Genomic DNA, 490 nt, shown 5'->3' with positions numbered 1-490 from the left:
CTAAACACAGTGCCCTACTGAGATCAGCGCCTCCCTACACAGGTCAGCGCCCAGTGCGGCCGCACCAGTTGATTTGCCCTAAAGCCGACCCTGCACTAGCACATGGAAGTAAGTGGCTAAACGACTGCAAAACCAACATGCAGTTGTAAATCAGATTTAAGAGTGTAAATGGCTTTTTGAACCAGGCCCAGTTTGTAATCTCTCCTGCTCTGGACCAGATTGAAAATGTCCTTCAAAACTCTTCCACGCACTGTGGCTTTGAGCAAAAAACACGTGACAATTATGTTTAAGAAAAAATCGTGCATGAATAGTACAACAACATAAACCTATTTTTTAAACATATATTTTAATAAAGGAGCAGTAACAGTGATACATTAATGAAAAGACAGAAAATACTGAAAATCAGCTATTATCCAGGTGTCCTAAGAGGTATATCCTCTGCCTCCTCTTCTCTTTACTGTACATATCCCTCTGACATCAGAGGTACATT

The sequence above is a fragment of the Lissotriton helveticus genome, chromosome 10, assembly GCF_964261635.1.
Source record: "Lissotriton helveticus chromosome 10, aLisHel1.1, whole genome shotgun sequence".
NCBI lineage: Eukaryota > Metazoa > Chordata > Amphibia > Caudata > Salamandridae > Lissotriton > Lissotriton helveticus.
The sequence above is the reverse complement of the archived record's forward strand: the minus strand, read 5'-3'. Positions refer to the sequence as shown.